At 43.4% G+C, this 26,016-nt stretch overlaps 1 long non-coding RNA gene across 1 annotated transcript in view; it reads left to right on the top strand.

The window, feature by feature from the left end:
* Positions 1–25,620, top strand: part of LOC132346103 (uncharacterized) — a 154,191-nt gene extending 128,571 nt beyond the window's left edge. Inside the window, exons 3-4 of the long non-coding RNA XR_009495811.1 lie at positions 18,584–18,669; positions 24,530–25,620. This is a non-coding gene — a long non-coding RNA (uncharacterized lncRNA). The remainder of the gene's footprint in view (positions 1–18,583; positions 18,670–24,529) is intronic.
* Positions 25,621–26,016: the final 396 nt, after the last annotated feature.

Below are 26,016 nucleotides of genomic sequence, written 5' to 3' on the forward strand. Positions count from 1 at the left end.
CTTGAAGGGGAGTGGGCATCTCTGAGACATATCCTTGGCCCCTCACCCAGTCACTGCTGGTACCATGCCAGTCAGGCCATCTCCTGTATACTTTCAGAGCTCCCAGCCCACACCTGGGAAAGCACAGTTCTCTCTCCTCCCAGTTCCTCCTTGACCAACATGAGATTTTTTATTGCCCCACCTCCCTTGTAGCTCAGTTGGTAAAGAATCTGCCTGCAGTGCAGGAGACCCAGGTTTGATCCCTAGTTGGGAAGATCCCCTGGAGAAGGAGATGGCAACCCACTCCAGTACCCTTGCCTGGAAAATCTCATGGACAGAGGAGCTGCAGTCCATAGGGTCTCAAAGAGTCGGGCACAACGGAGCAACTAACACCTCCCTAGACCCAAATAAGGAGGTGTGGTGAGAACAGGGTTCAGGGCCTGCTCAAAGACATTCATGCATGGCTGTTTTAATTTCTTCTCACAATTTTCTTACCTCAGACATATCTTGAACTTAAATTAAAAAGATATCAAATATTTTCTAATTTATAAATTATAAATTCAATGTAATCCTAATAAAAATTCCAGTTGTAATTTTTTTAGAAACTTGATATATATATCCTAAAGTGTAGAGGGAAAAATAAGTTTCACAGATAGCAAAATTAACATGAAACAGAAGAATAAAGAAGGGGAAATTGCCTACCCAATATTTAGACACTTGCAAAGTTGTTTTTAATGAGGCAGTGGAGTGGAATTGAAAGCCTGCTGGTAGCCCTGTGTTCACCCGTGAACTTCATCTAACACAGAGTTGTCACCACAGATCAACAGAGGAAAGATGGATTGTTTAGTCTGTGATGGGAAAACAGGCAGTGAAAGAAAGAATGGAAAAAAAGTTGGGTCTCTCCCTAACCCCACATACAAAGGAGATTTTCAAAGGATTAGAAACCTAAATACACAAGGTAAGACTATAAAGCTAACAGGTGAAAAGTGTTGTAACCTGGAATGGATAACAACTTCTTAAATCAGATTTTGAAAGTGCAAACCACAAGGCAAAATGATTGATCCAGTTACATCAAAATTAAGGGTTTCTTTTAACGAGGCACCTCAGTTGAATTGAATTTAAGAGATAGGTGACAGATTGGGAGAAGAGATTTATAAGGTTTATGATGTCTAGAAGTAACAAAGGATATACATCTAGAACACACAAAGAACTCCCACAACTCCATTAGAAAAGAGAGTACACCAAAAGAAAAATGGGTTAAATATATAAATAGGCAACTTACAAAAGAGGAAACCCAAAGGCTGTTCAAGTATATGAAAGAAACTGCTTGTTAGTAACCAGAGCAATGTAAATTAATGCCAATTAAAGTAATGATGAGAGATCATTACTTTATGGTATTTGAAAGGAATTTAAGCTGTAAGGCATATAGCTACTAGCCTAGCATAGTTAGAAAGCTGGGTAGTGACAAGTATTGGCAAGGTGTGGGTACAGAGGTTCCTCTTGCTTCTGGTGGGAGAACAGGTTGGAGAATTATCTGGTAGTAGATAATTAAGTGCACAGATGCCTTATAACCCAGCAGTTCCCCTCTTGACATAGGTCTTTTAGAAATTCTCACACATGCCCATTAAAGGAACATGTAGAAGCAGGAGTCAGTCAGGATTGGGTAGCTTAAAGTTAATACAATTTGGGGAACTCTATTTAAGAAAAAGTACAAATTATGAATGTGAAATCGGGTACAGAGCTTTGAAGAGGCTTTGTGCAGGTGAGAAGTCACAATCAGCCCCGCTGTGAACTTTTCTCTGTACATAGACAGGTTCACCACAACGCTGTGGGCAAAGTGGGAAGTTGGAAACTTCCTGGCTAATTTTGTTATCACATCTATGAGCTCTTTGAACATGAACGTGAAGTCGCTCAGTTGTGTCTGACTCTTTACGACGCCATGGACTGTAGCCTACCAGACTCCTCTGTCCATGGTATTTTCCAGGCAATAGTACTGGAGTGGGTTGCCATTTCCTTCTCCAAGGGATCTTCCCAACCCAGGGGTCGAACCTGGATCTCCTGCATCATAGACAGACATTTTACCGTCTGAGCCACCAGGGAAGTCCCGAGTTCTTTGGGGGTAAAGAATGGGGGGTGTTATCTCAGCATTCTCTTTAACAGAAAGACATCTACCTAAACTTAAAAAAAATAATGCATTTCTCCAGTTATGAGGAACCAGATCCTCAGAAAGGCTCAAATAATCTCCTATCACTTAAGGCTGAGGGCCACTGGGTGTAAATATGCAAACAGACCCATAGAGTCAGGAAGTCCCCATGCTCCTGTCATGGCAGGAATACTCAGTCATGCTTGTACAGAGAATATTTTGCAGTACTTTCCAACTAATTTCTTTTTAGAAATGCCTTTCTAAGTAAGGAAGAAGAGGCTCTGAGATTCCCCAGGGTGTGTTGGGGCTCCGTCCATCCATAGGCTGAGGGTCGTGGATGTGGCCCTAGGCAGCCTGCTAAGTTCGTCTGCCCCAGTTTTCTTGGAAGGGCAGTGGAAGCTAGAAACCCTGGGTCCTCTGAGAAGCACAGTACCAGTGGACAGGAAGAAGCTGGAGGGCATGGGCTTCCCCTAAGTGGAGTCTGGATGCGCCACTCCAAAGTACACCACTGTGGCATAAGGATTATCTTGAGCTGAAGACAATTGAGAAATAGCAGATGCTAAAACAAAGCTCTCTGCCCCCCATCTCCTTCTATTTGCCTGCAAGCAGCCTTAGATTCTTTACCACCAGGGACTCGTATCAGATCAGCTCAGTGACAACAGGAGAGGAATCCACTTACTAAAACAACACATCTTCTGTTAGTTTCCCCCATGTATTCACCTTCCCACAGGTTTGCTGCCCTTGGAAACCTAAAATCTATTTTCTTGTCTTTCTCTACAAATTTATTGTTCTTTGTTAAGATGCTATATAAGCCCAAGTTCTGACCATCCCTTTGAGTTATTCTTCACTGAATCTCTCTCTCCTGTGTGTGATGCACAAGGTGATGAATTCTGTTTGTTTTTCCCTTGTTAACCCATCTTTTGTCAGTCTAGTTTTCAGGGCCCCAGATGGACATCTAGGAGGATAGAGGAAAAAGCTTTTTCCTTGCCTACACTTGTTGTTTTTTTGCCACTAAGAAATGTCCAACTCTTTACGATCCCATGATCTGTAGCCAGCCAGGCTCCTCTGTCCATGGGATTTCCCAGGCAAGAATACTGGAGTGCGTTGTCATTTCCTTCTCCAGGGGGTCTTTCCAACCCAGGGATTGAACCTGCATCTCTTGCATCTCCTGCATTGGTAGGTGGATTCTTTACCACTAATACCACCTAGGAAGGCCCTTGCCTATATTACCCACACACAAATAAAGAGTGAGGAGGAGATGGTGCAGGTATGTGAGTAAGAGTAACTGCAGAGGTGGGGACAGCCAAGATAAGACTAAATGATTCAGCAGGGACCAGGCTATGTTTCTGTGGCTGTGATTGGTGTGCACTTGGCCTATTTAACACCTAGAACAGATCCAGTTTTGTCCGTACTCATTTCAAAGCCAGACACTGCACTGTCCTTCTAACCTGTCCAGTCCGGGGCTTGGGAAGGTGTGTCTGGAAAGGCCCATCGGAAGGAGTGGAAAGTACACATCCCCATACTTATCCACTCTCCAGGGGGTGCCTGAGAAAACCAAGCACCAGATCCTGTCAAGATTTGGTGAGAGGGTAGATGGAGGTTTTTTAGAGCTTCTTCTTTGCCTCTTCAGAAGGATTTAAGTGGATTCCACTTGTTATGGTTTGAATGTTTGTGTCCCCCCAAAATTCATATGTTGATATTCTAAAGTTATTAGGAGATGAGGCAGCTGGGAGGTGATTAGGTCATGAGGAGAGAGCCCTCATGGATGGGATTAGGGCCCCCTCCACCATGTGAGGACATAGCAAGGAGACAGCCATCTGCAAACTAAAAGAGGGCTCACATCAGAACCCAGTCCTTCCAGCACCTGAGCTGGGATTTCCAGCTGCCGGAACTGCTGTTAGCAGCATGTTTCTGCTGCCTATAAGCCACCCAGTCTATGGTACTTTGTGACAGCAGCCTGAATGGATGAAGACACTATTGTAGCAAGGAGCATTCATGAAGGCTGTGCACGCGTGAGGGTAGGGGGCACATACAACTTGCCACCCAAAAAGCGTCTCTTTGGTATGCAGATTGTCTCAAGCTGAAAAGTTTTAAAAAGACTCAGAAAGAACCTTTGATCTTTCCCTTAACTGCATGAAAGAATGTAGGTAGACCAAGGACCCGGCCCTCTAACTACATTTTAATGTAGATAATTGGGGCTTCCCTGGTAGCTCAATGGTAAAGAATCTGCCTGCCAATGCATAAGGTGTGAGTTTGACCCCTGGGTCTGGAAGATCTCCTGGAGAAGGAAATGGCAACCCACTCCAGCATTCCTGCCTGAGAAATCCCATGAACAGAGGAGTCTGGTGGACTACAGTCCATGGGGTTGCAGAGAGTCAGACACGACTTAGTGACTAAACAACAGCAATGTAAATAGTTGCATTATGAGCTAGGTATGCAGAGAGGAAGGAATCTAGCAAAGTCTGTTTATTAAAATTTCTCTGTGTCCCATTGCCTCTGCCTGGCCCAGGAAACTTCTGTTTACCAAACGTGTGCTCTACCATCTCCAGGTGAATTGTCCTCCCTGGGAAGTCCCGAATCACTACCCTCAACTTTCTCTTTAATCTTTAGCTGAGAGTGGTATATAAGGCGCAGCTTCAGCCATTGTGGCAAATGACTCAGTTTTCCTGGGTCTCCCTCATGGATGCAGGCCATTAAAACTTCATGTGACTTTCTGTTCGTCTGTCTTGTGTCAGATGAGACCAGCCAGTAGAACTTGGAAGGGTAGAGGAAAATTCTTCCTCCCTGACAGCAGCCTGCAGTGGACCCAGTGGGCATGCATGCCCTGAGGCTAATAGGGATTGCTTGAGCATGTAACAGAGCACTGAGGAGGCAACCCTGGCCATCCTAGATGGGGTTCAGGACAGGGACCCATGGACACGGAGGAATGCGGTGCCTGGTTGGTGTGCAGGACGGCTGGTCCACTCTTGTTGAAGGGCTGTCAAGGTGTATTTTGAGTCTATGGTGTGTGTGTGTGTGTGTGTGCGCACGCTGGGAGGTAGTCACTGCTGCTTCAGCTCCCTGCACTCACCTCAGGCTCAGAGCACAAGGTCAGACAACCAAGCCCAGCTGCCACCTGCTGGTGCAGCTGAAGTGTCCAGTCAGGAGCTCAGTCTGCCAAGGAGAAGCTGAGCAGAGCTGGCCTGAGTTACCAGGGCCCAGAGAAGGGATGGGCTCTGGCTTAGGAGCTGAGGGCATTAACTGGTAACGTTTCACCTGGAAGATAACGTATCACGTACAGAATAGGAGAAACCCCAGGAGCCAAATTGGAAGAGAGCTATTTTGTGACCCCTTTGGGGAATTCCTGGCTGGGGCATGAACTGCATGGCCAAAATGGTGCAAGAACATGGAAGAGGAATGTGGGGTCGGGTTGGTGAGGTCCTTGAATTCTTGTGGGCTACAGAGTTTGGGCAATAAGAAGCAATGGAAGGTTTTGATAGAAAAGAAAGAGGGAATTAAGTGTTTTAGAACTATGACTCTGGAAGAGGGAGCATGGGGGAGTGGAGAATTGAATGGAAGCAGCAAGATCAGCAGATGTTCCTGGGAGAGGTACCCGGGACCTCAGCTGGGGAACAAGGATGAAAGGCCCAGATCCCCATCAAACTCAGTGTAGAAGAGATGAGAAAACAGACCAATATAATCAATCATCAGACAGAGCCATGGGGACTGTGGTTACCATCTTTCTAAATTCCATATATATGCGTTAGTATACTGTATTGGTGTTTTTCTTTCTGGCTTACTTCACTCTATATAATAAGACTCCAGTTTCATCCACCTCATTAGAACTGATTCAAATGTATTCTTGTTAATGGCTGAGTAATACTCCACTGTGTATATGTACCACAGCTTTCTTATCCATTCATCTGCTGATGGACATCTAGGTTGCTTCCATGTCCTGATTATTATAAACAGTGCTGCCCTGAACATTGGAACCCATGTCTCTTATGTCTCCTCTATTAGCAGGCAGGTTCTTTACCGCTGGCACCACCTAAAATTAACCTAGAAATTTTTACATACTTAGGTATGGGCAGGGTAGGAGGCTGGTCATAAGCCAAACTCATTTCTACATTTTTATATCAACAAATAGAAAAAAAAAACCCAAAACCTTGTTCTTCCATTTGCAAAAATCTTAGTGATGTCTTTGATTTTTTTCTTTCTCCTACAAATATTGGCCCATTCTCAACCTATATCCAGAACCTAACCACTTTTCACCACCTCTTCAGCTTCTGACATGGCCCGGGCCACCAGCATCTCTGGCCTGTGTCTGGGCTTTCACCCCCGTAGTCAGTGACTAGATGGAGCCTATTCCAATATATATGTCAGAGCATGACAGTTCTCAGGTCAAAAGTCCCCCAGAGGTCGCCCAAGTTTCCCAGAGTACAAGCCAAAGACCTTCCTACATACCCTCCTGCCCCCTCCCTCCAGTCGCCAGCCTGTTTTCCACTACCCTCCTCTCTCCAGTCTGCAAGGCCACACTGACTGCCTTGCTGTTCTTTGATCACTGTTCTTTGATTCCTACCTCAGGGGCTTTGTACCTGCTATTCCTTCTACTAGAACACTCCTCACCCCGGTAAACGCAGAGACAGTGTTGCTGCTTAAAGGCGAATGAGGCCTTCTCCTGCCACTTGGTGTAAGACAGCACCCTGTCCCCCTTACACCTCTTCATTTCTCTCCATAGCAGTTATCACAAAATATGATGTATATTTGTTTTCATATGTATTTCTTTTTTATCTTCCATTAAAATGTCAGTTCCATTAGATTAAGGACTTTGTCTTTTTTATTCACTGTTGGATCCTCTAGACACAACCGAGAACAATGTTTCCCAGGCAGGAGATGTTCAATAAATGGTTAAGGGAAAGAATGCTAGGACTTTGGAGGTTGTTGTCTGGTCTCAATTCAGAGAAGAGACTAGGCTGCCACACGTTTAGTGAGTGGGAAAGCTGGGACAAGAACCCAGGTCTCTTTTTCATTGCTCTTCCCTTTCCACAACTTTCTACTCAGCCATGAAAGCTCAAGACTGATATTTGATAAGTAAGATAATAGGGAATAGTACAGAACGTGTTTCTGAGTGTTTGGCCAAATAAAACTATGCTGCTCTTTTAATCTACTAACTTATTGTCCAAAACAAATGTCAGCAATGAGTAGAAGAGGGTGAGGCATGAATTACTGTAATTGATAAAAACAGCAGGTTACTGATCAAGTGAGTCATTGTCCTGCACCAGGGAACAATGGTCTGAGTTGTCTGCAAAGGAAAATGACTCTGGGAAAGAACTTGATTTGTTCCCTTGATGAACAGGTGATGGAAGGATCTGCTCAATGGCTCCTTTTACCTGAGCGGTGGCTCTATAAACTGCTATTAATATGCTCAGTGTCTACCGTGCAAAGCTCAGAAAGGGAATTGCTCCTCTACTTGGGCTCCTTTTGCAGAGAGGATGCCTGTGGAGAAGACTGTTTTGTCCACCCCACACCCACCCCTCTCCAATCCCTTCCTCTGTCCCATCCCTCACCATCCTTTGTAGCAAAGTCTGCTTTACTAAGACAATTTAATTAAGCTAAAACAACTTCCTAGGTCCCTGGGCCGTTTCTTTCCCCATCGTGTCTTCACATGCCTTTCTTCCTCTGTACTCCATTCAAATACATTTTCCATAATGGCTAAACATGGAGCTGGGATGCAAACTCAAAAAGCATGGTGTTATTTTATTTGCATATTTCCATAATTTCTCCAGCAGTACGATGGATGAGAGTAGTGGAGGGCTTTCAGATGTCCAATTTGCAGATAGGATGTGTCAGAAAGTCATCTCTTAGGTAATTTAAAATAATTCATTATAAACACTGCGATGCACATGTATAAATTAGCTCTAATTTTCACGCTAGGGATTATGGATAGCATGTGAAGAAAACTAATCAGGAAATCACCATCCAGAAGTGGTTATGTAAACACTGTAAATAGTGTTATAAAAATCTATTCCAGAGAGTCAACTAGCCTAGGTGATGTAAAATAGACTTTTTTAATTGGCTAAATGAAGAGAGTTCAGGCTTTGAGTTTGGATAGAAGACCGATAGGTCCCACCATCCTTCCATGGGAAGAGGGTATCTTTCCGACAAGCCCACGGGCCTTACATGTTGGGGCAGTGCTCCAGTCCAGAAATCCATCTGGCTCTGCCTCCTTCTACTGCCTGGGGACTCTGCTGCCAGATACCCTGAGAAGCTCAGCTGAGCAGCTGTCAGAACATTGGGATGTCTGCTTGCTTCTTTTCATGTAAGGTGCTTGTTAATATCTAAGTGTGGGGACTTGGCTGAGATTAAAGGAAGGATATGATGGTGATTTTTGTGCCTGATTGGGCTTCCCTGGTGGCTCAGACAGTAAAGAGTCTGCCTGCCAATGCAGGAGACCTGGGTTTGATCCCCAGGTCAGGAAGATTCCCTAGAGAAGCTAAAATAGCTACCCACTCCAATATTCTTGCCTGGAGAATTTCATGGACAGAGAAGCCTGGTGGGTTGTAGTCCATGGGGTCACTAACAGTCAGCTGAGTGACTCACACTTTCACCTTTTCCACTTTGTGCCTGCTTGATAAGGAAGGTTGTTTTTGTTTTTAATAAATTTAAGTATTTATTCCTTCATTTGTAAAGTAATTTAAAAAATTGAGATGTAATTGACACTATGTAAGTTTTAGGTGTATAATATCATGGTTCGATATTTGTGTGTTAATGAAGGTTTGCATGTGTGGCAGAAACTGGCCTAAGAACGACTTTCACCATGACGACCTGCTTGGAGGTGAGATGGTGGGGGAAAGGATACCCTCCTCTAACCCCACGTACTTAGCAATATTTACCACAGGGATGTGATAATTTCCAAGTGGTCAAATGGCTTGGGTCTATTTGCAACCCACATCTTCAGCCATGTTTACAGTTGTTCTTGATGAAGGTAAAAGTAAACAAGTCCTACTGACTAGTGGAGAGCAGCGGGAGGAAACAGTCTCCCTCAGATTTGTCTGTTGATCTACTTAAGGATTCTGACACTTCAGACTTCTTGGTGCCTTTCATGTCCCTCATCTGGGACATGGTGGACACAAAATGATGGGACTTGGGTTCTCCAAGGTAATGAATGCTATTTAATGAAGGTGAATTCTTTCAATGGTAAATAAGTCAGGCTTGGGGAGTTCAGGACAAAGGATCAAAATATTATTTTTAAATGTGATTTTTGGCATAGAGGCCATTGGTACCTGAGGCTAGGAGAGAGCTACAGAAGGAAGATAGCATCCTCACAGAAAATGGTCCTCCTGGCCAAGGCAGTCCCCTGGCTGAGGCATTCCCCTACACACATGGTTTGGGTTGATGAAGGGTGATTCCCAGAAGGCAAGTGATAGTCCTTCAGAAGAGGTCAGGTCTTCAAGGACCAGATGCAGAAGGGCATCCTTAATTACAGACTGAGAGGGGTGGTGTCCATGCAGACTGAGTGAAGCATTTCTACTGATCCAGATGATTCTAAAACACAGAGGGATGTTACCTTTGCCATTATATTATTGTTGGGTGGGCCTCCCCCAAAGCACACTTCCCAAGAGTCCAGTGCTGTTGTGCCCCAGCAATTCTCTCTTCTGGTCTGGTAAAGGCATGGAGGGAATGGTCGCTACAGGCAGCTTTGTCTTTTTTTCAGTTTGAAACACTGGGGGCAGATGAGTTGACATAAAACAAACATAAGTACATATTAACTTCAAAGATGGAAAATACCATGTACACTAAATTCCATAACCTGCCAGGAAGGAAATTATTCACACTGGCCTAATTTTATTTCAGACCTACCTACCATTGTGTAGAATAAAAATGTTGGTGATTGACCTTATAATTGAATACTTTTATTAGAAAACAATTTTTAAATGATAATATATTGCAGAATGGAACATGCCTTGTCCCAATTACATATTTTACTAGTAACTGATAATTATGGATAGTGGATGGCCACTTGGTAGAGAATTAAAATCTTTTTAAGGAGAACAGTATAGAATCAGCCATTTTTTGGTCTTTAATTTCTTGGTCTTTTATTTTATTATTATTACTCAGTTATCATTATTAAACATTGGTTTTTTTACTTTCTTGTTTTCATGCATTAACTCAACCTAGTTTGTGTCTAACTTTCTGGTGAAATGCATTATTATTTCACAACAGCTTTCTGGTTCATTTTATTTTAGATGCTACATTGAAAAGTAGAGATCAAAGGAATCTTGGCCATCATTCAATCCAATCCCCTCACTTCAAAGATGAAGAAACTGGTATCAAACAAACTGATACAGCTTATCAAAGGTTGCGAAGCTGGTTAGGGACAAAGATGTATTTAGAACCAAAATCTCATGACTCCTGGGCCAGGGCTCCTTCTGCATACTGCTCCCAGTCTCCCTGTCCATTCCTTTTTAAAAAATGCTCATTCTTGTCATTCGAGTGAATTTAGACCTTTCAACAATTTTTGTGTCAAGATGGAATTTTGTTCATCCCTACCCCTTGCCTTTTCTCCTCTCATACCTTGGAGGATCTTTGGGAGACTTTAAAAGGAGATTTTTAAAAATTTTGTTATGCCTTAAAAAAAGTCAGGGGAGTGAGATAGCCAACTTAAGCAAGATTTGTTTGTTTTGTAGATGCTTCAGTTTGAAAAATCTGAATGACACAAAGGGATTTATTTATTTGTTTAATTAATTTATTTAAATTGAAGTATAGTTGATTTGCAATGTTAACTGCTACACAGCAAAGTGATTCAGATATATATATATATATATATATATATATATATATACACACATACTTTCTTTTTTATGTTTTTTCCATTATGGCTTATCATAGGATATTGAATATACTTCTCTGTTCTAAACAGTAAAACCTTGTTTATCCATTCTATATATAAAAGCTTATATCTGCTGCTCCCAAACTCCCACTCTACCCCTCCACCAAACCCCTCTCCCTTGGCAACCCACCAGTCTGATATCTAAGTCTGTGATTCTGTTTCTGTTGAAAGAAACAAAGATTTTAAGATCAGCTAAGGCTCCCAGGTTGGAAACCAGGACACTCAGGTAGGATCTTGAGGTCAGGCAGAAAAAGGGATGCTAGAGGTGGAGTTATGGAAGAAAAACTGGAAAGACAGAAGGGTGTTGGCTACACATCCAAGGAGGACCCTGTGTGGATTGATCAGAGAGATTTGGCACCATCCTTTAGACTCCATGTTATTGGGTGATCTGCTAATGGTAGGACTCTCTGTTTGGTGGTAGGCTCTATGTATACAGTTGTGAACCCAATGAAAATGTAGGCATATTATCAAGGTTGGGTTTTAATAATACTACTCTGCTATTTGGAATCCTGTCCCACTCCAGCTAATCTGGGCTTTCCTAAAATAGCTCTTATTATTACTGTGTCAAGCTGTTCCATAGGGCATCTGCTAAAGGAGGGCGTGGAGAACTGTACAGGATGCACAACTAGAGTGATGCTTGAGACATTTAATTTCTTTTTTTCTCATCCCACCCCTACCTGCTGACTTTTAGACCATTTCATCTTATATGAGCATAACGTAGTAGAAAGGTTATAGCCTTTGGCTTTAGACAGATCCAAATTCTCATCTCATTATTTCCTAGTTGAAGACAAAGTTTCTTTAATTACCCAAATCTCAATTTTCTTATTTCCAAAGTGACAGTATTGATGTATACTTTGTAGGGTTGTTGTGAGAATTAAATAATATAGGTAACTGTATTGGTTCAGACGGTAAAGAATCCACCTGCAATGATGGAGACCTGGGTTCGATCTCTGGGTTGGAAAGATCCCCTGGAGGAAGGCAAGGCAACCCACTCCAGTATTCTAGAGAATCCCCGTGGACAGAGGAGCCTGGAAGGCTATAGTCCATGGGGTCACAAAGAGTTGGACATGACTGAGCAGCTAAGCATAGCACAGCACATGGCCAGCCCACTGACGATGGCTGTTCTCTTGCTCTGTGCGCATTCCCTGCGAGATCAGTCCCTACTTCACCTATACCCAACTCACATGACTGTCCCATCCTCTTAATCATAAGGCTTAATCAGTACCTACCTGTGTGCTTACCCCCTGCGCCAGCCACTAGTTTCCCTGGTAACTAATGAGCCAACTTGATATCAATTTCCCCTATAAATGTTAGCCTCCTCCTCCCCTTAGTGGCAAAGATTCCTTCTTGTAGCCATAATGATGGGGTGTCGCTCCAGGACTTTGCTTCAGATTTGTAAGACCCCCTAACCAATAAATTGTTGATGTCTCTATCTCTGGGCTCTTTCTTGGGTCTTGCAGCTGGGAAATTACAGGGCTTGCAGGTCTGTGGGGGTGCTGCTGCTCTTGCTAAGTCACTTTAGTCGTGTCCGACTCTGTGCGACCCCATAGATGGCAGCCCACCAGGCTTCCCTGTCCCTGGGATTCTCCAGGCAAGAACACTGGAGTGGGTTGCCATTTCCTTCTCCAATGTGTGAAAGTGAAAAGTGAAAGTGAAGTCGCTTAGTCATGTCCGACTCTTCGCAACCCCATGGACTGCAGCCTACCAGGCTCCTCCGTCCATGGGATTTTCTAGGCAAGAGTACTGGAGTGGCTTGCCATTGCCTTCTCTGCTGTGGGGTGCAGCTCACAGTAACACACTGAGACAGTGCTTGGCACCCTGTTGTCGATGAGTGGTGACTTATTTCTCTGGCACTACTAAGAAGAGACAAGAGGGAGATGAATGTCTGGGGCTGTGGGCAAGAAGTGGCAGGAGATCTTTTAAAAGGGGGGGGGTGGTGGTTGGGAGATGGTCGGGATGCCTGGTAGGAATAATGAGTTGACAAGAAGAAGGATGGATGGAGAGATGAAAAGAAGGATAGGAAAAAAAGAGGGATAAGGTAGAGAAAACAGACAAGAGCCCCAGGAAAAATAGTAAAAGATGTCTCTGAGCAGGTACTGAAGGTGTTTTTATAGCCCTTATACTGAAAGTGTTCTAGGACCTGCAGCATGAGCCTCACCAGGGAGCTTGTTAGAAATGCAGAGTTTCAGGCCCCTCCACAGACCTTCTGATTCAGAATTTACATTTTAAGAAGATCCCAGTATCCACTAAATCTGTTGATGGTGTTTTCATCTGCTGAAGGTAAAGCAGATTCAAATCACCAGGAAGGTCCTGGGGCTCTGTGATCTCTGAATTTACCAGGAAGACGTCCCCATCAAATGGGTGGGATCCAGGACGTGACACTCCCCTTGGCACTCTGCTCTGGACAGAAGTGCTCCAAGCCAGACTCAGGCTGGAGGTTCCCAGGGGTTCTTCAAACTTCTCATCTGGATCCAGAGTAACAGGTGTGGAGGAACTAGGAAGTGGAATGGTTAACCGCCTGCACGACAGGCATGCTGCCACCTGCCTCTTCCTGCTCCCCTTCCTTGCCTCTGAGCAATGGAAGCACTTGTCTGTGCCCTGCATAGAGTGTCTTCATTGCAGGTGCCTGGGAAATCTGGACTCATGCCCTGGGACAGCCACTTCCCTGTTCCCTGACATATCATAAAGCCTTCATATTGTGATGTTAGGGGCCCAGGGTTTCCCAGTGCAGTGGGGTCTTGACTATAACTTTCTGGTGACATTGTATTGCCGCCCCCCCACACACACCCCTCACTGCTGCCAAGTCAGTAGGCAGGCAGCTGATGAAAAAAAAAGAGAAGTTGCTGGATATAAAAAAGTGTTGCATCTGGGGCCAACAAGAGAGTACCTCCCCCATCAAAACAGGGGCAGCTCTACTCAGACCCGCCGGCTGTCAGGGCCCAGAGTGGCCAGATGATCTTTATTCCAAGAAAAGCTAGGAAGTCCAGACTTTCATGTCAAAACCTTCGATTTTAAAGTTTGACAGTGAATTCATTTTTCTAAACCCTGCTGCTCATACAAAAGACATCTGAGGGCTAGATGCAACTCCCAGGCTGCCACTGCACCACATCCTTCCTGAGTCTTTTAAGGAGAATTGAAATTTTCACCGGACTGGAAATAGGCAAAGAAGACAAAGACTCTTGAATTGCTGCCTGCCCCAGTGTGGTAGGCCCTGGTGATACCTGCCTGACGAGGCTGAGGATGCTGATTTACCTTTCCAGGTGGACACAGTTTGAATGAAATATGGCTGTCGTACCCTTTTCATGGCAACTAGAAACAAAAATACCAAACATTCAATAAGTTATGTATAATGGGAAGGAGAGACTATCATAATTAGTTGATTAATCATTGTCAGCCTCTTGTCATGTGCTGATACATGAGTAAATTATGTTCGGAGTATTGATTGCATCCAAGCTAGAATTCCTTTGAGGCTGTCACCTGAAGGACACTGTGACCACAGAGGTCCACCTCAAGTTACTGCCTTTTGCAAAGTGATAATGGGGTGCACAGCCATGTGTAATTTAAGCTCATCTTCCTACAGGCAATGGGTGGTTATGGCCACACTGCTGAAGCTGTATTGCTTTCAGCTTTAATGGGAACCTTTATTGAAACAGAAACCTAATACCATTTAGGTTAATAATATGCCCACTTAATCTTCCTTTCCAGAACTAGCCTGATCTTTAAACTTTCTGAGGGGAGACTGGCAGTGATTCCTCCTTGCAGATAGGTATCTCATCAGATAAAGAAGGGTTGGGAAAAATGTTTTTATTGTACATCATTTTGATTGCTTTTTTCATAGTGAAAGTGCAGTAGTTCTCTCTTATCTCTGAATGCAGTGCTGGTAAAATCAGGGTGTGTTTGTTTCCCAGAAGGAAATTCAGGAATGGGATAAGCTTGTATTCAGGTATTGAACCAGGACTACAGCTATTCATTCCAACTCTGTTCTTTTAATCAGGGCTCCCCCTAGGTGATTAATGGCTATGAAAATAAAGTATGAGGGCTGAAGGGGAGTCCTGGGAATATGACCAACTGGATGCAACTTTCATCTTTCCTACTCTCAAACACTAAATTTCTTCCTCTTGGGAGCCAAACAGCTGCTAACTCCTGTGGTTGGCTGGGTGCAGGTGAGGCCTTGGGCTTTGGTGGGTTCCAAGTAGAGAAAATTGTGAGGTTCCTTCTCCCAGTGGGCTGGCTATGCAGGTGCCTGAGAATGATGTCAAAGGCCAGGAGGGAGGAATGGAAGGCAGCAAATACTGAGAAGAGTTGGGTGACTGGGGATCAAGTCAACATAGGCCAAGTGTGACTGCACTGGGCTTCCTACCCCAAGAGGCTGCAGAGGAGCCGAATGGGGACTGGCTCCTCTACCCTGCAGTTGGAGCCGTGTGAGGAGTCTGCAGGGAGGGGATTTCCCAAAGCTTCTGTAAGTCAGCCTGTGAGACTGAGATGGCTTTACCTTCTGTCATCTGTGGGGCTCTCATCACTGGGACTCATAAACCACCATGTCTGAGATGTAAAGAACCCACACAGAAAAACACCATCTAAAAGGGGCCAGCAGCCAAAGAGAAAAAGCGAAATACATACCCAGCAAGGTAACTTTGTGAGAGGAGTGTTTGAGTCAGGGAAGAGCAGGGACATGAGCTTCCTTGACAAAATAGCAACTTTTGATGTGTGGACAGAGAGGGAGAAAAAAATAAGACTTTGAAAGCCTAAAGAAGGAAGATGGAAATCAAACCGTTCATCTTTAGCAGAGTGAGGGGGATTCAGAAGAGATATGAAGCATCTCTGTGGGGAAATGGGATTTCCTGGTGGCTCAGAGGGTAAAGCATCTGCCCGAAATGCGGGAGACCCAGGTTCGATCCCTGGGTCAGGAAGATCCCCTGGAGAAGGAAATGGCAACCCACTCCATACTCTTGCCTAGAAAATTCCACGGATGGAGGAGCCTAATAGGCTATAGTCCATGGGGTCACAAAGAGTCGGACACCACTGAGCAACTTCACTTGTTGTTGTTGTTGTGGGGAAATGGTGCCAAATTGGTGAGGAAAATAATACCTTGTTTTCATAAAAAAGAATAAGTAAAAATTTATATATGAAGCAGTTAGGTTTCCAGGTCTCCTCTCTTGCCTCAGCAAGGAGTAGGATCCCTTGGTCCAGGTCGTCTTCTGTGCCATACCTCGCAGAACGCTAGCATTCATGCTTATCCCTCTCATATACGTGTGTACGTGTATAGATATAGGAATAGATTTTTAAGATTCTTTTCTATTATAGGTTGTTACAAGATGTGGAATATAGTTTCCTGTGCTGTACAGTAAATACTTGTTGTTTATCTGTTTTATGTATAGTAGGGTTTATCTGTTAATCCCAGATCCCTAATTCATCCCTCCTTCTTTGCTCCCTTTGATAACCATAAATTTGTTTTTTGTTTTTTTTTTAATGTATATAGTGCCTCACTTTTAAATAAAAGCAGACAATCAAGGGTCACCAGATCTGTGAGAAAATCTAATATGAAAGGCAGAGACCAAAAAGAAAGACAGTTGGAAAAAAGTATAGGCAACAGAAGAAAACTTAAAAAACCCTCAATGTCTCTGGAGAGAAAAGGTATTATATTCAAGAAACAAAAGAAGCAATTGAATAGTAACATTTAGAGAACAATTTATAGATATATATTTTTTGTTGAAGTATAGTTGATTTATAATATTGTGTTACTTTCTGCTCTATAGCTAAGTGGTTCATTCTTCTCTTAAATATTCTTTTCCATTATGGGTTGTCATAGGATACTGAAAATAGTTCTCTGAGCTACACAGTAGGACCTTGTTGTTTATCCATTCCATAAATAATAGCTTACATCTGCTAACTTCAACGATCCACTCCATCCCTCTCCCTTGTCAATCACAAGTCTGTTCTAATAGAGATATAGTTTTAATTGGAGATTAAAAATAGGATAGCAAAAGGGAATAATTCAAGAGAAGAATTAGAGGAAATGTCAATATTAGCAAAAAAGAAATACAGGATTCTCAGTTTAATTTTAATTTCAGATTCAAACAACATTTTTTTTTAGTATAAATATGTCCCATGCAATGCTTAGTTTGCCTGAAATTAAAATTTACCTGCGTATCTTATACTTTATCTAGTTACCCCAATTGGAAGGCAAATTTGATGAAATTTCCAAGAAAATATAACCAGAGAGAGAGGAGATAATACATTCAAAGATCAGTTGAGGAAATCCAATATTTGAATGATAAGGGAGTTCCATAAATAGAGAACAGAAACAGAGCAAATAAATTATCAAGTTCAGCGAACTGATTGAGAGAGTCTACCCAGGGCCAAGCACAAGAATGAAAAATCTCCGACGAAATGCGTTATTATGAAATTGCATAGCACTTAGGATAAAGCAGTGAAAAAGATCAAGCCACATACAAAGAATCAGGAATGAAAATGGCAAAAATTTTCTACAGAAAACAATGGAGTAATGCCTTCTGAATTCTCAGAGAAAACTTATCTCGGGTCTATAATTCTACACCCTAGCCAAATAGACCATCAGTTTTGAAGACAGAATACGATTTTTTTTCTGGAATCTTTAAAAACAGCTTAACTTCTATGTATCCCTTCTTCAATAGACATATAAAGCCTTTGGGGGATGTGCTCCATCAAAATGTGAGAGTTAAGCCAAAAAGAAGCTGAAGACCCCAGGAGAGAGAGGCAGGCAATCCCTAAAACGATAAAAGAGGCTAACCTTAGGAAGATCGCTGAACATAGATTTATGTGTATATATATATTCTTTTCCAGATTCTTTTCCATTATAAGATATTGATTATATCTTATAGTCATTAGATTATTAGATTATAGTCTTAAGTCATTATAGTCTTATAGTTATTATGAGATATTGACTATAGTTCCCTGTGCTCTACTGTAGGTCCTTGTGGTTTCTCTATTTTATATATAGTAGTTTGCATCTGCTAATTCCAAATCTCCTAATTGATCCCTGTCCCCTCCTTTCCCCTTTGGTAACCATAAGTTTGTTTTTCTATATCTGTGAGTCTATTTTTATTTTGTAAAATAGTTCATTGAGAGCATTTTGGGGGGATCCACTTATAAGTGATATATTTGTCCTTCTATGTCTGACTTATTCACTTAGTATGATAATCTCTAGATCCATCCATGTTGCTGGAAATGGCATTACTTCATTCTTTTTATGGCTGAGTACTATGCCATTGTATGTATATCAATGTATGTATATACATTGTATGTGTATCACATCTTCTTTATCCATTCATCTATTGATGAACTTTTAAGTCCTACAAATATTTTAAAATAAAATTTAACAGACATTCCTAACAAAGTAAATTAGAAAGAATAAAAATAACAAGATTTATAAAAGTGATAAAATGTATTAAAGACTCCCAAAATGTAAGAACAAATATCATCCTTAATGACAAAAGGAGAATGGTAGGAGATTTGGTCTTGAGAGGTAGCAGCTTGGTCTTGAGCAGCTTCTACATAATAACGAACTATTATTTGCCTGTGAAATTAAGAAATTTAAACTATGTATTTCCTAGAATCCCCAGAATATGAAGGACTATCTGCATTAGAAGCACTTGTTTTAGTGTCCCAGGAGTATCTACATTTCAAACAAGAGCCCCAGGTAAGTCTTTTCTGGATTAACTTAAAAAAAATTTTTTTTTTGCTTTTAAAAATGTTTTACTGAGATATTTTACATACCATAGAATTTGCCCATTTAAAGTGTACAATTCAATGAACTTTAGTATATTTACAAAGTTATATAATCATCTACTGTAATCTAATGTTAGAACATCTCCATCACTCCTAAAATAAATTTGTCAATCGCAATCTCTCAATTCATCCCACCCTACCCCTTTCCCCCTTTGGTAACTAACTATTCATTTGTTCTCTACATCTGTGTCTCTATTTCTGTTTTGCAAATAAGATTATCTATACCACTTTTCTGGAGAGGGCAATGGCACCCCACTCCAGTACTCTTGCCTGGAAAATCCATGGACAGAGGAGCCTGGTAGGCTGCAGTCCATGGGGTCGCTAAGAGTCGGGAACGACTGAGCGACTTCACTTTCACTTTTCACTTTCATGCATTAGAGAAGGAAATGGCAGCCCACTCCAGTGTTCTTGCCTAGAGAATCCCAGGGATGGGGGAGCCTGGTGGGCTGCCGTCTATGGGGTCACACAGAGTCGGACACGACTGAAGCGACTTAGCAGCAGCAGCAGCAGCATACCACTTTTCATGGGTTTCCTAGGTGGCACCAGAAGTAAAAAATCCACCTACCAATGTAGCAGATGAAGGAGATGTGGGTTGGATACCCAGGTTGGGAAGATCCCTGGAGAAGGGAATGGCTACCCTCACCAGTATTCTTACCTAGAAAATTCCATGGACAGAGAAGCCTGGTAGGCTATAGTCCATGGGGTCACAAAGAGTTAGACATGACTGAACACACATACACAATTACTATTTTTCTAGATTCAACACTTATTCATGATAAAAACTGTCCATCAATTAAGAATTTTTAAAAACTTTCTAAATTTGATAAAGGCTGTATATTTAAAGCACTGTTAATGTAAATAAAACTATTAAGCACTTAAAAAAAAAGAAATTTGTGCCCATTAATCACTCCCTATTCCCACCTCTAGCCTAGGCAGCTACTAAGTTTCCTTTCCCTATATATTTGCCTTTTAGGATATTTCATATAAATAGAATCATACAATAGGTGTTATTTTGTGTCTGGCTTTTTTCACTGAGCACACTTTTGAGGCCATAGATCATCTTGGAGAACTGCTACTTAGGACAACAGAGGTTACCAGAGGGTTCAAACTGAGAAGCAACAAAATCAGATTTTCAAAGACCTCCTTCTTCCTCTTCTCCCAGCCAGTTCACCCATCCCCATGTTGTTACAGCAGGGTCTCAGTCAGCACGCTAAGTCAACCACACCACACTTTCCCTATGGAAAAGTTGGGTTACATTGCCATTCAATGCCAGAAAAGTTACTGGCAGTGGCCTTGGTTCCTGGAGCATCAGGCTTCATCTAATTCACAGTAAACAGCAAGATAATATCTTCCTGGGACAGGGAGAGAAAAAAAACGCTGAGTCGTGTCTGCAAATCTGAGCTGGTCTATCTTGGTTTTGAAAGTTTTGTTTTTTAAAATCCCATAATAGCAAAACCTGGAAGAGCTCTCAGAGGTGGAGTATCATTTTTACAAGTGCTAGAGGAGTCATCTGGAGAAAGCAATGGCACCCTACTCCAGTACTCTTGCCTGGAGAAGCCCATGGATGGAGGAGCCTGGCGGGCTACAGTCCATGGGGTTGCTAAGAGTCAGACACGACTGAGCGACTTCACTTTCACTTTTCACTTTCACGCATTGGAGAAGGAAATGGCAACCCACTCCAGTGTTCTTGCCTGGAGAATCCCAGGGATGGGGGAGCCTGGTGGGCTGCCATCTATGGGGTCGCACAGAGTCGGACACGACTGAAGCGACTTAGCAGCAGCAGAGGAGTCATCAGGGCAGGGGGAGTCCTCCAGGTGGGTCTCAGAGCTCAGTAGCAGCAGTTTTCATTCAGAATTGGGTGACATAGGAAATGGGCCATCTCTAGAGATCTGGGGAGCAACAACCCTAGAGAGCCACAGGGTATCTCAGGAAACTGAAATAACAATGAAAACAAACCATCTTTCTGATCAGTTGGTTCCACAGAGAGTAAAGGAAATGACCAAGGGACCTTAGTGAAGCCTTCCCCTGCCCTGGGAGACTATTTTAAACAGTGGTTCTGAAGCTTAGCCTGTGTCAAATGACCTGGAGGTATGGTAAACCCTGATCCCTGAGCCCCATCCGAGTTTCCGACTTAGCAGATCTGGGGGCAGCTGGAGATTTGGCATCTCTAATAAGTTCCCATGTGTTTCTGAGACTTTGGAAATGACTGCCCTGTAGTAGGAAAAATCAATCCGCTCAGCAACTCTTTTTTTTTTCTTTTTTGACCTTATGCCCCTACTGAAAGGGAAAACTATGGATGTCAATGGGCTGCAGGTTGGGGTCACACTCAGAGGTCTGTGGGGCTGTAATAAAACACTCCTTTTGAGGCCAAGGAACAGACTTGGGCCTACTTGGACCTAGGCACTTATTTACATCAATCAAACCACAAATATCTGATGGGTGACTATTGTAATTATAGCTACCATTTATTAAGCACTATCTTTACTCCAGGTACTCCATAGACATTTAATCTTCACAGCAGCCCTATGGCTCCCTCCACACTGAGCCTGCCAGGCATATCCTAGGGCCCCAGGGCCTTGACACAGGCCAGTCCCTTGACCTGAAATGTGCTTCTCTCACATAGCTCTCTCCTCTGTCTGTTCAGGTCTTCATACAAACAGCATCTTGTCAGAGGGGCCTTCCCTGGCCACCCTCTCTAGAATCTCACCTGCCACCCCTGCCTCCAACTTCCATCTCCCCCTTCACCGCCTTATTTTCTCTCCTGAGCAGTCAGTCATCACTAACATTCTATATAGTTGGCTTGTTTTGTTTATTATCTGCTTCCCTCATTAGCACATACGTACCAGGGCAGGGATTGTGTTCCTGTTGTTTCTTCAGGGCGAACTATCTGGAACATAGTTAACAGTCCATGCATACCTATAAAATGAACAAATGAAACCTTCAGAGGGCCACGCCTTACTTTGTAGGGACGTGCAGAATTTGGTAATGTGATGATTAGAGCCTATCATTTAAAAAGCTTTTGTGAGTGCCGAATTGCTTTAGTTGTGTCTGACTCTACAACCTTATGGCTGGAAGCCCGCCAGGCTCCTCAGTCCCTGAGATTCTCCAGGCAAGAATACTGGAGTGGATTGCCATGCCCTCCTCCAGGGGATCTTCCTGACCCAGGGATCAAACCCATGTCTCTGACATCTCCTGCATTGGCAGCAGGTTCTTTACTACTAGTGCCATGTGCAAAGCCCCAAAAAGCCTTCACACTGGCATTATTTCATTGGTGCTGTTTAAAGGCAAGGGAGGAAAATAAGTAGAAATTAGAACAAAGAGAGGATGGGGACTGGGGTTAGGGGTGGGAGATGGCTGGGCAGAGTGGAAGCATGGGCAGTGACACCTCTCACTTTGGCACTGAGGGGAGCTGCCCCTCATGTCTCCTGCCCAGGGGGGCTCTGAGTAGGTGGGTGTCTCCCCGGGACTCTTAATTGGGGCAGAAAATAGCTGCTGTAGTCAGCAAGCATGAAACACCCTGTCCAAGCCAGTTGCTGAAAAGCAGGATTGGTTTCTGAAGTGACAAAGCAGGGTTAGTTGAAAAGTTCAGTTCAGTTCAGTTCAGTCACTCAGTCGTGTCCGACTCTTTGCGACCCCATGAATCGCAGCACGCCAGGCCTCCCTGTCCATCACCAACTCCCGGAGTTCACTCAAACTCATGTCCATCGAGTCAGTGATGCCATCCAGCCATCTTATCCTCTGTCGTCCCCTTCTCTTCCTGCCCTCAATCCCTCCCAGCATCAGGGTCTTTTCCAATGAGCCAACTCTTCACATAAGGTGGCCAAAGTATTGGAGTTTCAACTTCAGCATCAGTCCTTCCAATGAACACCCAGGACTCATCTCCTTTAGGATGGACTGGTTGGATTTCCTTTCAGTCCAAGGGACTCTGTTGAAAAGAGTAGCTTGTAAATAGCCCAGTCAGCTGATACCGGACGGGACCAGAACTAGGTTTTCACCCAGAAGTGGCAGCTGGCACAGCAACCCAATGGCAGGAAAGACACAGGGTCAGAGATAGGTTGACCAGGAGCCAGCAACCAGACACCTGAGGCAAAAGGAAGAATCTAGACCTATGATTTAACTGCATAAACAGACTGATTGGATAAACACTCTCTGATAGCTTCCAGGCCATGTGGAAAATATGAAACATTTCCTCCCTTGACACCTGTCTCTAAAGGACAGGCTGCAGCCTTGATTACTTTGTAACAATATATAAATTCAGTTCCTTAAGGAACTCCAGACCAGTATGGCTTGTCCCTGTGTGAATTAAAAAAAAAGGTGGCTGAACGGTTGAGTTCACCGTGTTGTGCACACCAGCAGGTGCTCAGATCGTGCTCCATGGCACAGTGCCCCAAGGAAGAAGGAGGAAAAAAAATAAACTAATATGAAAGCCAAGAAACAGACTTCACCCACAGCGATCAACTGACCAACAACTAGATGCAGTTCAGTTTAATTTCACAGTCATAGCAGAAATCAGAGTGGAAGTCTTTCAGTGAAAGCCAAAGTGTGATAGTTATGATCAGCTTCCCCAGTGTTAAAAAGTCCTCGAATTGTCGAGATGATTTGGCAAGTCTTAACTTCAGGTCTCCATTAAGTGAATGTGGAGGACCTACCATGGACCACAGAGTAAATGCTGCATGGGTCCCCCCGTGACCAAGGGTGATGCCGAGATGTGGTAAGCAAAGGGAGGATCTGTGAGGCTAAGGGCTTGGTCTGGGGAAATGGAACTGTCGATAGAGGCTGTTTAATGAAGGGCAGCCAAGGTCAAATGTGCCGGGAATGCAACGGGTGAAACAGTTAAACGGATCTCTTTACAGGCTAACGTGCACTGCGAATCTACAAAAAGACCACAGTAGAGAGTGTTTCTCAAATATTTGACCCCAGAAATGTTTTTTCAGAGAACCTATATTAGACAAAAACTACTAAGCCTAGGTATCCCTCTGTACCTGTGCTTGGGAAGGAGGCTATGGGCTAAGTGTCCCGTTATAAGCAGATTCTACGCAACTAGTGGGGAAAGACTTGTTACCACTGTGTTAGTGAGTCCTTGAAATGGATATTCAGTTCAATTCAGTTCAGTTCAGTCGCTCAGTTGTGTCTGACTCTTTGTGACCCCATGAGTCACAGCACGCCAGGCCTCCCTGTCCATCACCCACTTCCGGAGTTCACTCAAACTCATGTCCATCGAGTCAGTGATGCCATCCAGCCATCTCATCCTCTGTCGTCCCCTTCTCCTCCTGCCCCCAATCCCTCCCAGCATCAGGGTCTTTTCCAATGAGTCAACTCTTCGCATGAAGTAGCCAAAGTACTGGAGTTTCAACTTCAGCATCAGTCCTTCCAATGAACACCCAGGACTGATCTCCTTTAGGATGGACTAGTTGGCTCTCCTTACAGTCCAAGATACTCTCAAGAGTCTTCTCCAATACCACAGTTCAAAAGCATCAATTCTTCAGTGCTCAGCTTTCTTCATAGTCCAACTCTCACATCCATACATGACCACTGGAAAAACCATAGCCTTGACTAGATGGACCTTTGTTGGCAAAGTAATGTCTCTACTTTTCAATATGCTATCTAGGTTGGTCATAACTTTCCTTCCAAGGAGTAAGCGTCTTTTAATTTCATGGCTGCAGTCACCATCTGCAGTGATTTTGGAGCCCCCAAAAATAAAGTCTGATACTGTTTCCACTGTTTCCCCATCTATCTTCCTCAAACCTCTAAACCTGACTTGGGACAAACAGTGAGCTGGAGATGATGCCTGCCTCTGTGGGAGAACTCAGGGTAGGCCTTTTCCAGATACGCCTCACCATTCAAGGCTTCAAATCAGACCTGCCATGGGAGTAAGTTTGTTGTGGATTTTTAAAATGCTATTTGCAATTTACTATATTGATTTTATCAATCTCTAAAGGGTTACAATTTGAAGAATACCAAATTCTATGTAAACTTAAGTACATTAAAAGCCTTAAACCTCTCAGTTGCATGCTAATCACCTCATGCTGTGAAGTGGGCCAGGGAGGCCTTTGGGTGGGTTTTTCCTTCAGGGATTGAAAATTAAAGCATTAGTCGGTCAGCCCTGTCTGATTCTCTGTGACCCCATGGACTGTAGCCCGCCAAGGCTCCTCTGTCCATGGAATTCTCCAGGCAAGAATAATGAAGTGGGTAGTCATTCCCTTCCTCAGGGGATCTTCCTGACCCAGGAATCAAACCCTGGTCTCCTGTCCTGTGGGCAGATTCTTTACCTTCTGAATCACCAGGGAAGTCTTCCTTCAGAGAAGGTAGTACCAAATACCTTCTTCATGGCAATACAAGATCTTGACTAGGCCCTGCTTTTGAAAAGAACAGGGAAAACTATGATTAAAACTGCTGTTAAAAAGAAGCTTTTAAGTTTTGAGTGTGATTCTGTGTTCTAAGCGCCGAACAGTTCACAGCTGTCCCCGATTAGTTCTATTGGATCACAGGTGAGAACCAGGTAAGGCTAAGGCTGAGGCCTCGGGCTGCACGGCGGCGTCAGGAGGCTCACGGGCAGACCTAGCGTGGGCAGCCTTACCTGAAGACACTCTTTCCTCCCTTTGCCTCATGATTCGTGTCCGAATGCCACTTCCTTGACACCAGACCAGGCTCAGTGTCTGAGGAAGAGTGGACCTAACCACCCTGACCTAACTGCAGACCTCAAATGCCCTCCTGCTGCCTGGAGAAAGGTAAGAAAGATTAGCCATGTAAGTTTCTCTACCTATCCTAGTAGAAAGGCCTGAGCCTCTGGGGTCAGCCTGGACCCACAGGATGTGGTTTCCCAGGCCAGCCCAGGGCCTCCTCCCTGGGCTGCTTAAAGTGTGCATCCAACAAAAAAAGTTTTTTTTAAATTGATGTTTGAATGTGACATTTTGTGAAGTACTGTTTTTTAAGCTTTAATTTGGAGGGGCCTAGAAAATATGTGTTCTCAGTTTTCCTTTTCCACTCTCTTCTGTTCCCAATTCATTTGATTTCCTTGAACGTTTGGCTGGATATTCCCCAGCATTGTCCCTTGGAATAATACCTATACTAAAAAATATTGTTGTTTGGAAAATTAAAAAGTAAGAATTGCAGGTAATGGGGACCTGAGGAGCAGCGAGACTAGTGGGTGGTGGGGGCTGAGGAGAAATGTTAGCAAAATAGTCAGAATAGCAAAGTCCAGTGTTATTTCAAGACTGAAAAAAAGTGGATTTTACTGTGTTAAATCAATTTAACTTTC

The sequence above is a fragment of the Bos taurus genome, chromosome 9 (genome assembly GCF_002263795.3).
Source record: "Bos taurus isolate L1 Dominette 01449 registration number 42190680 breed Hereford chromosome 9, ARS-UCD2.0, whole genome shotgun sequence".
In the NCBI taxonomy this organism is placed as follows: Eukaryota; Metazoa; Chordata; class Mammalia; order Artiodactyla; family Bovidae; genus Bos; species Bos taurus.